This window comes from Propithecus coquereli, unplaced genomic scaffold, assembly GCF_000956105.1.
Source record: "Propithecus coquereli isolate 6110/MARCELLA unplaced genomic scaffold, Pcoq_1.0 Scaffold115, whole genome shotgun sequence".
Classification (NCBI taxonomy): Eukaryota; Metazoa; Chordata; class Mammalia; order Primates; family Indriidae; genus Propithecus; species Propithecus coquereli.
The window spans coordinates 4,927,419-4,944,674 of NW_012135525.1; positions in this window are offsets into that span (position 1 = coordinate 4,927,419).

The window sequence follows — 17,256 nt, forward strand, 5'->3', positions numbered from 1 at the left end:
ACAGCCAGCTGTGCAGTGCGGGTGACGTCTGGAGCCCTGGTAATTACCAGCTGCATTTATGAAGATATTTCCCTCTGTTTCCATAATTGATGTTCTTTCTCAGGCTTTGTAATGGTTCTGGTTTTGAGGATTGTGCTAGTTGGTATAGGCTCCAAGCTACAATCCTAGGCTACTAGATGTACAACAGCTGTTTTATTTTATTGCAGGAGTCTATGTAGCATAGCAAAGTGCGTGCATGGAATTCCAAGGCAGCTATGCCCAAATTTGACTCTTCCAAGCTATGTGAACCCTCTATGCTTCTGTATTCTTATCAGTAAAATGGGGGTAAAAATCCTAACTATTTCATAAAGTTGCCATGAGAATAAGATGAATGTATGTATGTAAAGCACTTGACAGAGGATCTGGCTTATAGATGTGCTGAATGAATATTAGCTATTCAAGTTCCATAGCTGCTGCCCATCTCCTTATCAATATCTTTAAGGAGAACATGGAGGTCTAAAGGTAAAAGCATTAACTGTCTTTGGACCCCTAAAGGAGGGTGAGAACAATGGACATGCATGGAAATGATAAGCGCTGAGGGGTTATGGGGTGGGGGCACCCACCACATGGTTGCCCAACTCACTAGCTTGGAACAATTTGTGCACCAGTATCAGAGGGTTCAGTGGATTTCTGCATCAGCTACCTATAGGATTTATTTTTCCCTGTAACCTCAGTTTATAAACTGACTGTGGCTAGGATCTGTATTTTCTTTCTCGATTAAAACACAAAGCTCATTAATAAAAATCATTATTAAAGCAACACATATGATCATCAGGAAAGCGCTATCATACAGGGCTTGGAATCAGAGCCCTAGAAACACGGAAGAGAAATTTATTATTGTGATGAGCGAGTTAAGAGATGGAAACGGGCAGAAACCTCGATCATCTCTGCTGATTCCTTTGTCTCTGGTCTCATCTCCTACAGCATCAAAACATCCCCATGAGACAGATAAGATTTGAATATCATTCCCATTTTACCAAAAAGGAAGATGAATAATAAAAATTAACATGTTCAAGGTTATACCATGAATTTTAGAAATACAACTATGCCTCTTGATTCCCATTTAGTATTCTGATACTCACTAAACTCTCTCTTTATCTCATTTCAATTGCTACCTCAAATTATATTGGTAAGCCCATATTCCACGGTCTGTTTTCTCTGGGGGAATGGAGAATGACAGGCTATCTATCATCCATCTTTGCTTTAGAATTAACTGTGACTTTTATGTAACTATAGTAATATATGTATGCTATAAAAATGCCTTACAGTTGGAAAATGCTACAAATAAATTGGGAAATGAAGACTAATGTGTCACTGAAAGGTTATAATTTTCAATTCTCAGCATGAGTCAGACTCCATGTGCCAATGCTTCCTTGAAATGGAGTTGACAGTTCTCCAGTATTAAGCAGAAACACCATAGAATTCATCTCATGCATTATAAATGTCTTGCATCCACCCCCAGAAATGACACATGGAACTTCGAGCTCCTTGTTGGAGGAGTGAACCCAAAAGCCTTGTATCCTGATAGTAATGTTTTCCTGTTAAGTTTGTACATATCCAATTTGTTTTTACTGAATTTTCCCTTTTAGGAGTATTTTACAGCAAATGACCCTGTAAGATACTTTTGGTTATATTCCCATGAAGAATGTTGAGAGATTTGCTTACTCTAAGAGTTGAACTTTATCCTCAGTATCCAAAGTAGTTTTAACAAAAGCTTCACATACACACACACACACACACACACACACACACACACACACATGGCAGAAGAGAATTTATATATATATATACCCCTTCCTTCTTTCCTTCCTTCCTTCCATCTCACTCTGTCACCCAGGCTGGAGTGCAGTGGTGCAATCATAGTTCATTGTAATCTCAAATTCCTGGGCTCAAGCCATCCTCCCACTTCAGCCTCCCAAGTAGCCTCCTGCTGTGTTGAGGCTGGTCTTGAACTCCTGGCCTCAAGTGTTCCTCTCACCTTGGCCTCCCAAAATGCTGGTATTACAGGTATGAGCCACTGCGCACGGCCAAAACTTGCTTTTTCAAGTGCTTTGTCTACTACTCTGTATTTTACTTAGACATAAAAGATTGGGACTGAATGATTGTGTATAGCAGTCTTCCAGAAGTAAGTCACATTTTTCTCCTCATTTTAGGATCACAGACTCTTAGAATTATAAAATTTAGTTCAACTTTCTTCTCAGAGTGGTGGGCAGGAAGAATATAGGTCTGGAGGTCTAATTTCAAATTCCAATATCAACGCTTACTAGCTGTGCATTCTTGAATGAATTACATACTCTCATTGCCACTCAATTTTCTCACCTGCAAAACGCGGACAGAAACACCTATCTCATAGGATTAGAAGAGTAAATGAGGTAACAGAAAGTGATTAGTGTAATAGTTGCCTAATCCATTCCAGTTTGGGGAGCTTGGGCTGTTAGAAAACTATTTTGACAGTAAATCTAAATACACTTCTCTAACTTTAAACCACTGGCCCTCGATCAGCCTTCAGAAGGACACCTTTGGAAAATCTAACCTTTCTTTTAAATTAGGGCCCTATCTCTATGAGAATTTTGCTCTGAGTGTCTCCTCTTTGTCTTTCCTTCTTACAAGACATGAATTTAAGTTTCCTCCCCACTCTGATTCCTGCCAGAGTTTTTACTCTACACTCCCTTCCTGGAGCTTCTCATCTATTCCCATGGCTTCACTAACTATCATTATTTTCTCTTCTAAACCTGTGTTTTGATCAGTATTCGGGGGCTCAGTAAATGACAATAGGCGTACATCCATGTCTTAGTCTGTTTGGCTGCTACAACAAAATACCATAGACTGAGTAGCTTATAAACAACAGAAATTTATTTCTTACCATTCTGGAGCTGGAAGTCTAAGATCAAGATGCTGGCAGATGTGGTGTCTGGTGAAGGCCTGGTTTCTGATTCATAGATGGTGCCTGTGTGCAGGTCCTCATGGTAGAAGCAGCAAACCAGCTCCCTTGGGCCTCTTTATAAGGGCATTAATCCCACTTGTGAGGGTTTCACCCTCATGACCTAATCGCTTCCCAAAGGCCTCACCTCCTAATACCATTGCCTTGGTGCTTAGGATTTCATCATATGAATTTTGGGGCAATACAAATATACAGACCATAGCAACCCAGTTACCTGTACCAGAAATCTGGGGTTTATCCTTAATCCTCTTCTTGCTCCCCACCTCACCATTCAATCTTTTACTCAGTTTTGTGGTTTCTACCTCCTCAATATCTCTTTAATTTTAAAAATTATTTTATTATTTTTATTTTTTAGAGATGGCATTTCACTGTGTTGCCCAGGATGGTCTCCCAGGCTGATCTCAAACTCCTGGGCTCAAGCAATCTTTCCACCTCAGCTTCCCAAGTAGCTGGGGCTACAGGTGTGAGCCATCGTGCCCACCTTCAATATCTTTTGAATCTACCTGCTACTCCCCTTACTCAGGACTACCACTGGAGTCCACGCTGCCATAGCCCTACATGGTCACTCCATAGCCCTAGCTGCCTCATTCTGCTCAAATCTCCGCCCTGAAGCCAGAGTGATACCTTAAAGTTGAAAATAGATTAATGGTATCCTGTTGTCCTAGAATGAAATATAAGCCCCTTAAAATAGCTATGCGGCCATCTGTCAAGTTCTCAACCTTGCATCTTATTTCTGTTTTCATTTCTTTTCTGACCTCAATCATGGCAGATTTCTTTCAATTCCTTGAACAGGACATTCTTTTGCCTCTGAGTTTTTAGACATGCTCTCCATAATTGAAACACTCTTTTCCTTCCACTTCACTTTCCATTCATTTGGCTAATGTCACTTGTCCACAGGCCCTGTTATATGCCACCTTCTCAGGGGAGTGTTCCCCTACCATCCCTAGCCTAGGTTGGAATTCCCTGTTATGAATTTCAGGTCAACCTGTATTGTTTACTTCTTAATATTCTTCATTGTTGTGATTATGCCTTTGTTTTAATTTTTCTCTCTTTGGATTATATACTCCATAAAGGTAGTGAGCATTTATTTTTTGTGAAAAATTTCAAACAATATACAAACTCAGGTCACGACCAGTCTTGTTCTATCTATAACTGCCCCCCCATTTCTCCATATTATTTTGAAGCAAATCCCAGAAATTGTATCATCTTATTCAAAAATTCAGTATGTATTTCTGAAAGATAATAGTACTGATAAAGATAATTTCTACTGGTTCTAAAAACAGTATTACAGTAAGTTAGGGAGCAACCATTCTGTGCTATTCACTGTACTCTTACAAAAAATTATTCTAATTTGTTCTAATACTGATCAAGACAAAAAAGGTGCTCAATAAATGTTTCCTGAGTGAATGAATGAACTGCAATATGGGCATCTTCGATATGTGAGTGTTACTCCTACCCCGTGGCACTCAGGATGAGACACAATGTCTCAGATATATCTGACTGATGAAGAAAGAATTGGGAATGTCACCTTTTTTTCTAGATCCTGTAAATTATATTATTAGAGCTTAAGAATTTGCTAATTCGTTGGTAGCTACATCTTAGAGCTGTCTTATATTGACTAAAAGTTAATCAAAATCTATTAAGTCTTTTTTTCCTATCACTATTTTACTTGTACATTTGAATCTTTGGAACAAAGTTTAGAATTTTACAAGTATTAGCTTAAATTTTCTCTGACAAGGACTCTTTGAATTGTGATTCACTCATCCCAAGCATCTGCCTCTGAGTTCCAAGCCATATAACGATTTGATGAATCAGTATTCTGTCAATTTTTAGTTAGGTCATTGTCTTAGTCAGTTTGGGATACTATAAAAAAGATACCATAGACCGGGTGGCTTAAACAACAGAAATTTATTACTCACAAGTCTGCAGGCTGGAAATCTGAAATTATGATGCCAGCATGGTCAGATTCTGTTGAAGACTGCCTTTCTGCTTATGTCCTCAGATGGCCTTCCTTGGTGCATGTACTCAGAGTGAGACCTTGTGTCTCCTTTTCTTTTTATATGAGCATTAATCCCATCATGAGGGCCCCACTTCATTAGGCCCGATACCTAATCTGGCCCAAAGGTGGAGGAAAGATGTCCAGTGCACCAAAATCTCTCTTTCTTCATGTGTAGAGGAGAGAGTAATCACTTTGAGGGCCATGTAGACTAGGGTTCAGATCCTCATGGGCATTTACCAGCTGTGTTATGTGGGACCAAGTTGGTTGACTTTCTAAGGACCAGTTTCCTTGTTTGTAAAATGAGAGAAAAATGAAACTTGTACAACAGGGTCTCTGTGGAGCACTGGACACAGTACCTGGGACATAGTAGATGCTCAGTAGTAGGCAGTTGTTATTTTATTCCACATTTAGGTCATGGTAATGGAGCCCTGGTTATTGCTCATGTGTCTGGAGGCCTAACATCACCTTGCTCATGCTTCAAGGGAATCCACATGGCACTGGCCAAATAATACTCCTCCAGTGATGCTGGCATTGGCCAAATAATACTCCTCCAGTGATGCTATCCCACCTGTGTGGTCACTGCTGTTGGCTGCCTTCCTGTTAAGTCTCTGCAGCCTGGTGCCTAGGACTCAGGAGAGGGGTGGAGGAAGCCCCTTCTTCTTTGGGAGCTGGGACTTGGACCCCTCACTTTCTTTATTCTCTTCTGAGCATAGGATATATCTTCCTCTTCCCTTCGATCAGCCTGACTTCATAGAATACCACCTCCCAGAGGTAGGTAGGTTCCAGGTGCTTAACTCAGACCATTTTTTGGATCTTTGCTACAAATCCCCGCTCTTTTTTCAAACAGCGAGTGAACACCCATTCTTCTTCCTCTTTACCTTTGTGAAGCATGAAGGTGATGTTAATTGGAGGAAGAGCTAACTGGTTCAATTTCCTCTGTCACTTCCCAGCCAGTCACACATTCATTACCCCTTTGGCAGACTGCATTAAGCCTTTTATTTCTCACTGGATATTTCAATGACTTGGATCTTGTAGAATCCACTTTCTTCTTGTATTTTTTGAGAATGGGGATTATAATTACACTTTCTTTCTCTTTGATTTCTCAAAGATTACCAACAGCAATTCTTACTGAGTCGCCTGTACTTGTTTTTTTGTCCAGTTTGAAACTCATTTACAATCTCCTTATCTGTCTGTGGCCTCAATTCCCTCTTAACAATATTAGTTTCACATTGCCCAGTGTGGCAGCAATGCTTTTAGACAGAGCAGATGGAAGTAAAATAGAAGTTGAATGAGCACATTTGTTCTAGTGGTTTGTTAGTATTAAATCTTTGTCTATAAAGCAGACACAATACAGCTTTTATCAAAACAAGCAAAAAAAAAATTCTAAAAAACTAATAATACAACCACTATATCACCACCAACATTGTCTCCCCCTTCACACTCAAAACCTCATTTTAAAAAGTCATGATTAGCCTAAATATTCACTTCATTTTGGGTCTTAACTTTTCTGATTTGTTAGTTATAGCCCCTAATGAGGCATCTCCAAATTATACATTTTTTAGTCTTCCCATTTTATTGAAGAATATTAGAAGACCATCTTTACTTTTAAATATTTTCGAAGCCTGCCAATGACCCATTTCTTTTGAATTATGATTGGTAAATTGAAATTGCAGAATGATTAGGACTAAATTATTTCAAATGTCGGCTTTGGAATCAGAAGACCTTATTTGCTAGCATTTAAACACTTGGATGACCTCCAGCAAGCAGATCTTTGAACTTAAGTTTCCTCCTCTATAAATGGACTTTTAAAATGAATGAAACATCGTGTATGAAAAGCCTTGAATAGGGTGCCTGACACGGACAGGAAATCTGTACAGGTTCACTTTTCCCCTTGTTTGAATGAACTGTGCAGGGATTGAAGCAATCAATTTCAAGCAATATGGGAAGTTAATTTTTACGATCTTTATCTATAAAATTAAAGCAACAAAAGTAAGGCAAATTCATTAATCATGTGTATACATATATATAATATATATTGGGACTTTGAGCTCTCAAAATGTATTTCCCAATCTTTTCCTAACAAGATTCATTTTTCAACATTTATAATTTATGATGACTGATGTCAATAATTAAGATAATTAAGGAAATAGTTTTAACAGCTAGCACTACACAAGCTAACCTACTTCACCCAAAGTAATTTTTTCGGGTGAGCTGTGGAGATTGGTCCTGGTCTTCACTATTGTTTTTATAAGTCAGGTTGGAAGGAAAATTTCTTCTACGGTCTATTACCTTACTTCCATTATTTGACAAGAAGTGTCAATGAGTTTAACACAAAATGAGACTGCTTTTGAAATAGAGAACTGAGTGCGAAAATTAGATTTAAAAATTCTCAATATTTTTAGTTTTTAAAGAATTTTGTTTGTTTTGAAGGCCTCTTTTGATTGCCGACAAAATTCCAATTCAAACTAGGTTAAGCGAAATGAAGAATTTATTGGAAGTGTGAACTACAAATAAAATCCCAAGCACTCTGCTTACTGAATGGACCCTTCTTGGCCAAGGAGACCCCAGAAACACCTTAAAACTGACTTCTCAGCCATGGCAGGATGGGAGAGATAAAAAGCACAATTATGAATGCATGATTTCCCTTTATAAATATTCATGACTCCTCCTATAGCTTGTTGAATATGTATATTTACCGCCCTCCTTGATGTAAAATCTTGTTCCTTTTGTTTATCCTTTTGAAGCACATGTGTCTGGCTTCTGACTGGGGCTCTGCTTTCCAGCCTGTTGGAATGGCTGCCCGATAGGCTGCTACCCTTTATGAGAATTAAGCTCTCCTTTTCCCACAGTATAAAAATCATCATTTTTTTTTTTTTTAGTTAACAGAAGGATCCTGGGGTACTCATGGAAAGAGCGAGCCAAATGGGTGATAGAGGAGCCACTGAGCCTTAGGATGTAACAGATGGAAACAGAGACTGGACCACAACCAGGGTTTGATTTCTGCCTGCTGTCCTGATTCTCTCTGAGTTTTCATCCTTTTCTCTTGCCACAGAGTGGGTTTCTCCTCATTGCACAAAACATGAGCTGGTGACTCCTGAATTGATATTGTACTGCTCCAGCTAGCTGAAAAAGAACAATACCACTCTCATCACCTTGGAGACCAACAATCCTAGGGAAGAAATCGTGGGTCACTGGTGCAGCTTGGGACAGGTGTCTACTCCTGGACTGAACAAATGTGGAGAGGGAGTAGGGCCTGTGGAAACATGGCAGTCCCCGTGGAAATCCTTAGGTAGTGTGGGAGGCAGGTGTCTGGTGTCCGGTGGCTGGTGGCTGGGTAGAGGGAAGCAGTAGGTGTCTTTATGATTGGGCTCTGCTATCTCTGCAGAGCTGTCCCCATGACCTTCTCATACTTTCACCACTGTCAATGCTGCACCACCATTTTTCATCCATGGACTTTTGCTCACATTGATTTCTCTGCCTGAAACACCATTCTTCTTCCCTTCTCCTAGTTACTTCTACTTCCCCTTTTATTTGCAATTTAAATATATTGTTCACAAAAAAGCCTTCCTTGATCCCCAAGTTTGGGTTACAACCTAACCTGGGTTAGGGGATCCAATTATAGCCTAAATTTCTCATATCAGGGTAAGTATTGCGTTGTATTGTTGCAACTTTAACTAGGCTATAAGACAATAAGGGCAGAGAACTTATTTATCTCGTTTAATAACTATGGCTTTGGCACTTGTCTCAATGTCTGGCACAAGTAATCATTCAATACACAGTTGTCGAATAATGAAAAGCATGAAAAAAGGAACAGGGAATAAACGTATTTCAAGAGTTCCAGAAGCCAGGAGAAGGTAATAGTAATGGTAAACTATATAGAGAATTTGAGAGTTTCTTGAATAATGATTCTTATAGTCAACTTATTACACTTATATGTCTGACTCTGTGCCCCAAGCTGGACATACCTTATTTCACTTAATCCCTATGGGCTAGGTTTTAGAATTTCCATTTTATATCTGAGAGAGTTTAAATAATATGCCTATGATTCCACTGTAAGTATGTGAAGTAGCAGGGTTTAAAACTCAATATTTGACTCTAATTACTGAGTTCTTAACCATTACCGTGCATTGGTTCCTTTGTAAGGAGCTCCCAGATGAGAGAAGAATGAACTGCATAGATCTTCCAGCCCTGGTAGCGTATACCACAACCATTTTTTAAGAAGGAAAGAAATCTTCCAGATATCATTAATACATTGGCCTGTAGGTTCTTTGCCAATCGAACACGTTCATAAATTTTTATTCTTCCTTGTATTGAATGAAAATGTGAAAAATAAAATTAGCGATCATATTTCAACCATGAGGTAGAGAAAGAAAAAGTAACTGATTAATCATTTGCTGAAGCAAATCCAATGTGATAAATGAGTATAAATTATGTAGAGTAAGAAAATCTGCTGAATTTGATAATTATTTGCATTCTCTGGCTTTATCATGGGCATGAGTGGAAGTTTCTGGGATCTAATGGATTATTAATTCTTGAATGGCTTGTATTTTAGAAACAGTCATAATTACCAAAGTTTTTTTATTTGCTGTATTCTCAGAGTTCATGCTTATATATCAAGCTTGCAGGTGACACCAAATCATCAAAAATTTTTTCAGTTCCATATTTAGTTTATCCTTGCGGGGAACGTGGCCAGTGTTCCCTGCAAAAAACTGGGTCCCTCTGGTAGAGTTGCAAGGGATAAGAAAATAATATAGAGAAATGGAAAATGGAAGAAATAAAAGAATACACTGAGACAAAGATACAGTTTTATAAGTTTATAAAGATTATAGGCAAAGCGGGAGCTCAGGGGGCTCAGACCTCTCCATTGGTCTCAAAAGCCCCGAATGAGGTCTTACATGGTAACTTATAGAAAATAGTGAACAATTGTCAGGGGTAACAGATTTACATAACAACAGGTAGTACCTCTCAGGTTAACAGATTTTCAAAAGGCTTTTACAGAAGGCTTCTACAGATTCTTTAACTAATTCTATTTACGTGAGCAAACAGTTACAAAGTCTTTCAAAGGTTAATTTCTAAACTCTAAGGTAAGTTTATCATTTAAACAGAGGGGTTAAACAGAGATATGTAAGCTCCATGTTTATTAGGTTATCGTGAATGGAGACAGGTAGTCTAGAGTGGTTTAAACAAAAGCTTTGCTTTTAGCCATTCGGGAAGCTGTCGTTTCTGAGAAGCTGTTTGTTCCGGAGGGCACTCCATTGTCAGCTCTCAGCCTATAGTTTTTAACAGATTTGCTTGTGCTTTACAAAGCAAATCCAATTCTTTAGGTCTGAGAAACACGGAGCCTCGTGGGATACAACCCCTACTGCCTTTCAGAGACGCCCTTCCGAGTGTAACAGCATTCGAAATGCAAACTAACACGTTCGCATATTCTTTCAGGGCAAAGCTCTGTAAAACTCTTAAGACAAATCCTGTCCCAAAACACGTTTAATACTAATTCATGGAGCGACATATCCTACTGGCAAATTTGTTTTAGGTAGTCTCCATGCAAGGCAAGTTTCTTATATTTTCCTCTGTGCTGTCTATATTACAGAATTCAAAACACATATGTGACAAGTGAAGATTTAGTCCATTATTTGGATGACCTTTTCTTTTTGGTATTAAGTAAATGCAGCTCAAGAATAAAATAGACTGATGATCCTGTCATTCAAAGTGACATGCCATTATATCAATGAAGGCTAAAGAGGGGCATGTGAAACTGACTTCTGTTTATGCATTAATATTGTTAATTGTAATCATTTCCTGATCTTGTAATTATAAACCAGAGTCGGATTTTTGAGTGTAATTTACTAGAGCTACAACTCTTCTTTTTTCATAGTCAAAAGAATAAATGCATTTATTGAGGTATATTCACACAGTGGAATATCATAACAGAACATGATTGAGCTAAATAGTAACATGGTTGAATTTCAGAAACATAAGTCTCAGAGGGTTCATATATGATACCATTTTATAAAGCTCAAAAATAAAACCAAATTATACATTGTGTAGTTGTACATAGAAACACATGTGAAATGATAATTTTTAAGAGACAACTTCATAAATAAAATTTAAAAAATATCCAGCAGTAGCTGCCTCAGTGACAGGCAGGGCAAGGGGTTGGGGAGAAGCACAGAGGTAAATAAATTGTTGCTACATTCTAGTGTTGGGATCATGGGTGTTTAATATAATTTGCTTTATACTTTAAATGTATGTTACATATATTACCTTTGTGTGCAAAATACTGTACTGGAAAATATAACAGAGAAGGAAAACACTCTTGTATAAAAACAAGTTCTAGACGGGAATCCTAGCACTCTGGGAGGCAGAGGTGGAAGGATCACTTGAGCTCAAGAGGTCAGGACCAGCGTGAGCAAGAAGGAGACCCTGTCTCTACAAAAAATAAAAAAACTAGCTTGGCATGGTGGCACATGCCTGTAGTCCTGCCTACTTGAGAGGCTGGGGCAGAAGGATCACTTGAGCCCTGGAGTTCGAGGTTGCAGTGAGCTACAATGTTGTCACTGCACTCTAGCCAGAGTGACAGAGAGAGACTCTACCTCCAAAAACAAAAAAGTTCCAAGCATCATCTAGTTTGTCATAAGGGAAAACTTGTAAGTGAGAACCCTAAACCTAACAATGTTTCTCTAGATATTATTAAATTCTTTTAAAAAGGAGGAGGAGAAAAGGAAGACCAACAGAGGCTACTAGAAAGGACTATGAATTCAGAAAACTCAAGGTTTTTGCTAAAATTAAGAGTCAGCCACTTGTCTCCAGATATCCTTGTGCCTGAGTCTCCAGACTAAGGCCCCTTGACCAAGAACCCTGATTGCCAGGAAGTGCTTGGAGGATCAAAGGGGGCTTCATTTCGCATTATTAGATGTATTGAATATTGAATCTGCATTAAGAACAGAATTGACAGAGTTCATACTTCATGGAATCCAGCTGATAAATGTTCTCCTCCCCCGGATCTCCACCTATCTAAATCCTAACTTATCCTGCAAAGTCCACTCAAGTCTCAGTTACTTAGAGTTACAATTCTTGATGAAACTGCAATAAGCACATCAGCCTCCTTGATTAGAGTGTGGGTCCATGGTGTTTATATACAGTATATTTTTGTCTTGTCCTGCCTCACCTGTAAGTTTGCAAATTTCAGGAGAAAAAGATTCATCCCTCTACTTCTTTTATACTACATTTAACAATGTTAATGTAAATAAACAATGTTAATTGCTCCTAGTAGTATTTTAGCACCACCCCCCACACACCCAGTGGACACTTGATAACAGTGAGTAACCAGCACTTCTCTTTTCGGGGTGTAGTTGTCTTTGGAGAAGTAAAGTGAAAGTTTCGATGTCATGCTCCAAGTGTAATGCTCATCCATATCCCTCCAGAAGCAGTTAGTGACTTAGGATAGATTCCAGATGAATTGGCAGTAATTTTCTTCATTTCTCTTTTTCCTTTATCTCCCACACCAATCCCTTAGCAAGTCTGGTTAGCTCTGTCTTTAAAATATATCCCAACTCTTTCTATTTTTTTCCATCTCTACTGTCATTAACCCAGATGGAGCCATCTTTTTAGGTTTATGTGCTAGCCTTCTTAACCCCATTTCATGCTTCTAATCTTGCCTCCTTTCCTACTCCCTGATAATCTCAATGATATATATCTCAATATATCTCATTAGAGCTTTGTTTTAAACCCAATCAATTCCAACTATGTGTTAATGCAAGGTTTTTAACACATTCTAGATGTCGTTTCCCATCTGCTCCCATATCATGTACAGTCTCATCCTGTGGCTTTTACACCAACCTAAATTATATTCAGAAATTTAACAAAATCTCTACTCTCATAGATTTATAGTCTGTGCATAAATACATAAAATGTGAGATGGTGAAAGGGGGGAAGAGAGTCATGGAGGTGAGTGAGGTGTTATTTTTAAATAACGTGAGCAGGGAGATTTAGGCAAAGACCTGAAAGAGGTGAAGGGGTGAGCTCTGCGGATTTCTGCAGGAGCATCCCTGACACAGGGAACAGCAAGTCGAAAGACCCTGATCTGGAGTGTGCTTGGGGGATCTGGGGAATAGCAAAAAAGTTGGTGTTGCTGGAGCTGATCCAAAGAGCAGGGCATGGATGGAGACAGGTCAGTGAGATCAGATGCGGTCATGGTAAGGACTTTGGTTTTTCCCCTGTTCTGAGTGAGATGAGTCACCAACATGGGCTTTTGAACAGACGAGTCCCATGTCCTGTGACTATTTAAGGAGCTCCCTTGGTTACTGTGTGGAGAAAGGGCTTTAAGGATCCGGGAATGGGAACGAGTGGCCAGTCAGAAGGTTATAGAAGAAATCCTGGTAGGAAATGATTGTGTTAGTGAGAAGTGGTCAGATTATGGATATGTTATGAATATAGAGCCAACAAGACCCCCCTTTGGAAGTGGGGAATGAGAGAAGAAAAAGAGTCAAGACTGTCTTCAAGGTTTTTGGTCTAAGCAACATGAAGAATGTATTTACCAAAATGGGGAAGACTGGAAAGAGGAGTGTTGGCAGTGGTGGTGGGCGGTGGAGCTGACTAGGAGTTCAGTTTTGGATAAACTCCATGTGCAAATGTCAAGCACACAGCTAGATGTGTAAGTCTGGATTTCCAAAGAGAACCGAGTCCTGGAAAAATGAATTTGGGAATCGCCACGCTATAGATGACATTTGATGTTATAGGACTGGATGAGGTTACCAAGGAGTGATAGTAGACAGAGAAGAGAGAAGGAGGAAATAAAAGGGAAGAGAAGGGGAACGGAGGGAAGAGAAGGTGCCCATGGGCTTAAAATTCTTCAACACTCAGGTTAAGTCTCACTTCCTTTTCAAAACTTTCGTCATTATCTAGATTGTATTCATCTTTCTATTTCTCGGTCTTTCTACACCACTTGAAACTATATGGTAGAATTTAGCAATCAGTTACATCCTGAAGTATTCCGTAATATTGCAGGAATATTAATTGGGTGGCTACTATTTTTGTGTCAGGTGCAGTGCTGGGCACTGGCAATCCAATAGTGAACCATGGAAGTTTTTTGTCCCAGTGTAGTAACCATGTAATGATGTAGGATATACACAGGGTCTATAGTGATACAGTATATACCTATAGCATATAGTGACATAGCATTGCCGATTACTAAATATCAAGTCTGAATCTTCTCCTTTCTCTTTCTATGTCCTCTCCTCAGTGGCATTAACTCTGAAGAATGGGAAAGAGTTAAACATTGATAAAAATATAATTCCTCTGACTACTCAAGGAAATATTTTAAAACACATAAATAAATATTTTGAAATTTCACCTGAACATTGCACTTAATCAGTGTCTATATAGCATGTGTTTTGTTGTTAATGGCAAGTAATATCTGTTAAAAATGATACTCTGTAATGTCATTGTAGCTTGGCTAATTCTGAATGGGTTTCCGCCAGATTTCTCTACACTTGCAGTGTTACCCTTCGCCATGGACAGAGCGAACTTAGTTATACTACCCTAAAAGCAGCCTGTCCTCGGTCTGTCATCCCTCCTCTCTCCCTCTCTGCTCTTCTGCTGAGTAGCTGTGCTCTCGGGTTGACCTTCCCTCTTCCCACGCCCAGTGCGGTCTTGGCTCTCCTTCCCAGGTGAGCAGTGGGGCAGAGGGTCATGGCAGGAGGCCAGCTGCAGAGAAGAGGCACACAACGACCACACTGGGTCTGCTGAATCCTAATTTCTTGGGGTGGGGTCCAGGAATATGAATGTTAATAAGTACCTCCAGGTGTTTCTGAAACCAGTGTTTGAGGACCACTGATGAGTTTGGCTAAATGGCGATGCTGAAGGGCCCAGGCTGACCAAGGCCTACGGTGTAAGAGCAGGCTAGGTCAGCTTCAGTACAGATTAGATAGGCTGCTTGGGGCTGGCCTGCTGAGTTTTTTTGGCAGCCTGTTCAATTTCGCACCCAAGGCAAAAGTGCCTCATTCACCTCACCCCAGTCCCGGCCCTGCTCAGAACTTCATACTTCCCAGAGAAAGCAGGACTGAACACTGTTTAGGAACATGGATCCATCGGTTCTGCCACTTCTTAGCTGCGTAATCTTAGGCAACTTATTTATGCTCTGAACCTCAGTTTTCCCCTCAGGAAAACAGCAATAATAATCACACCAACTTTACAGAATTTGCTGTGAGGAATAAATGGAATAATCCACATGGAAGGGTTAGCACAGTGCCTGTGGCAGAGCAGAGGCACGGTGACCGTTGGCCATTATGCTGCTTGTTCTATGGAACATTTGTTTTCCTCTATGAGAAACCTTGGCCTGACTCTCAAATGACAAACTCCTGTTTCCAGAACACAACCCATTTGTAGCTTGGGGATGTCCTAATGGTTTTGGCTTCACCATTGTTTGGAGGAGTTAATCAGCCTTCAGAAGCTACAATTATTCCAATGCTAATTAAAAGAATAAAACCCCAGGCAGCAAACCAACCCCACTCGCCTGTGGTTACTTTTACATTAGCCGGCATCTTTGCTTAGAGGAGCACTGAACACGGATTGATATTATCAACGTAATAAACAACCTTCACAAAGTCTCCTTCAGGAAGATGTCTTATTAAAATGAGATGGTTTAAAACAAGGCCTCTTTTCAAATACAGTCAAAAACTTACAAAAAGACACCAAGGAAGGAAAGCAAAGTCAAAGGAAATTTATTTGACAGTCTAGGATCAGTAAGGAAAAAAATGAAGTATTGCAACCTGGTCTCTCTTATTTTATTGTTATGGGTCAAAGGGTAAATGGGAAATTGCAGATGATTTTAGAGGCACATAGAGGGGAATTGTGGGTATCTTATTTCATATTGTTGGTGTCCATAATGGTACTTTATTTTATTTCCATAGGCCAACTCCAAAGTATGTATCTGCCTTACCCAACCTGGGGATTATTTCCAAATGGGTCTCTTTTTCCCCAAGCTCTTTTGATCTCATACTGCCCGAGCCCATTGGAGGTCTTCCTAAGTGCACTCTGTATAAATCATTCTGCTACTCCAGAACTTTCCATGACTCCCCAGTGCCAAATGGCGAAAAATAACAGCTCTCAGCGTGCTCCCTTCATAAATGCCCCTCGTCTAGGTTTCTCTTTGCCAACTCTGGCAAAAACCTTGTGCTACAGACAGATGGTCTTTCTTACCTTAATAGCATCCTCTCTGAATTCTAATCTTCATACCTTTGCTCATGTTATCTCTTATTTCTGGCTTTCCTTCCCTGTTCCAGCCTACCTCCAGTAATACCTTTTTAAAAATTGATACAAATATTTTTACATATTTGTGGGATATATGTGATATTTTGCGACATGCATAGAACGTGTAATGATCAAGTGAGGGTATTTGGGGTATCCCTCACCTTGAATATTTAATCATTTCTATGTTTTGGAAACATTTCAAGTCCTCTCTTCTTGCTGTTTGGAAATATATTAATACAATACAAGTTGCTACCTATAGTCACCCTACTATGCCATCAAACATTGGAACTTAGTCCTTCTATCTAACTGTATGTTGGTACCCATTAACCAACCTCTCTTTTTCGTCCCTTCCACACCCTTCCCAGCCTCTGGTGTCTATCATTCTATTGTCTACCTCCATGAGATCAATTTTTTGGTTCCCACATATGAGTGAGAATATGTGATATTTGTCTTTCTGTGACTGGCTTATTTCACTTAACATAACATGATCTCCAGTTCCATCCATGTTGCTGCAAATGACATGATTTCATTCTTTTTTACGGCTGAATAGTATTCCGTTGTGTATATACACCACATTTTCTTTATCTATTAGTCCATTGATGGACACTTAGGTTGATTCCATATCTTTGTTATTGTGAATAGAGCTGCAATAAACATGGGAATGCAGGTATCCCTTTGATATACTGATTTCTTTTCCTTCGGATAAATACCCAGTAGTGGGATTGCCAGAGTGTATGGTAGTTCTATCTTTAGTTTTTTGAGAAATCTCCATACTGTTTCCACAGTGGCTATACTAATTTACATTCCTACCAACAGCATGTAAGAGTTCCCTTTTCTTCACATCCTTGCCAGCATCTGTTATTTTTCTAATAATAGCCATTCTAACTGCGGTAAGATGATACCCCATTGTGGTTTTAATTTGCATTTCCCTGATGATTAATGATGTCGAGCATGTTTTCATATACCAGTTGGCTGTTTATACGTCTTCTTTTGAGAAATATCTATTTATGTTCTTTGCCCACTTTCT